The sequence below is a fragment of the Elephantulus edwardii genome, unplaced genomic scaffold, assembly GCF_000299155.1.
Source record: "Elephantulus edwardii isolate Elephantulus edwardi_28Jun2011 unplaced genomic scaffold, EleEdw1.0 scaffold00067, whole genome shotgun sequence".
NCBI classification, from domain to species: domain Eukaryota; kingdom Metazoa; phylum Chordata; class Mammalia; order Macroscelidea; family Macroscelididae; genus Elephantulus; species Elephantulus edwardii.
Window position 1 is genome coordinate 14,664,738 of NW_006399817.1, and position 1,260 is coordinate 14,665,997.

Sequence of the window (1,260 nt, forward strand, 5' to 3'; positions counted from 1 at the left end):
CTCTCACCTCTCTTATTCAATATTGTATTGGAAGTCTTAGCAATAGCAATAAGACAAGAGAAGGAAATAAGAGGTATCCAAATTGGCAAAGAGGAGGTAAAATTATCTCTTTATGCAGATTATATGATAGCATACCTAGAAAACCCTAAACTACTAGACATAGTTGACCAATTCAGCAAAGTAGCAGGATACAAGATCAACATACAAAAATCAGTTGGATTTCTCTACAGTGACAAAGATAACACAGAGCCTGAATTAAGAAAAACAATACCTTTCAAAATAGCTAATCACAAGGTTAAATACTTTGGAATAAATTTAACCAGAAACACAAAGGATCTATTCAAAGAAAATTACAAAACATTACTACAAGAAACAAAAAGACACCTGGAAAAGTGGAAGAACATCCCTTGCTCTTGGATAGGAAGACTCAATATTGTGAAAATGGCAATACTACCAAGGCAATTTACACGTTCAACACAATCCCAATAAATATACCAATCCCATTTTTCAAGGAGATGGAAAAGGTAATCTCCAGTTTCATTTGGAATGGAAAGAAGCCCCGAATAAGCAAAGCAATCCTTAAAAATAGAAGAAAGGTAGGAGGCATCTCACTCTCTGATCTCAAGTCCTACTACACTGCCGTGGTAGTTGAGACAGCATGGTACTGGTACAACGACAGACACATAGATCAATGGAATAGAATTGAGAACCTGGAAATTAGCCCATCTACGTATGGTCAACTGATTTTTGACAAGGAGATGAAATCAGTTAAGTGGGGAAATGACAGCCTTTTTAACAAACAGTGTTGGCAAAATTGGAAAAATATCTGCAGAAGACTCAAGCAAGATCCACACCTCACTCCATATACAAAAACCAACTCAAGGTGGATCATGGATCTAGGACTAAAACCAAGAACTATAAGCGTCATTAAAGAAAAGCTTAGAAGAACTCTAATAGTCCTAATCCACAACATAAATAGTCTTCCAAGTATCCTGAAAAATCTACAGCCAGGAGAAGAAAAAATTTATGAATAGGACCTTCTAATAATCAAATCTCTATGCGCATCCAACACTTCAGCAGGGTAAAAAGGGAAGCCACAGACTGGGAAAAAGTATTAGGGAATGACATGTCAGATAAGGGACTTATATCTAGAATTTATAAAATACTTGAGCACCACAACAAGATAAAAGTAAACAATCTAATTGAAAAATGGGCACAGGAAATGAACAGACACTTCCCCAAAGAAGACTTTCAGATGGC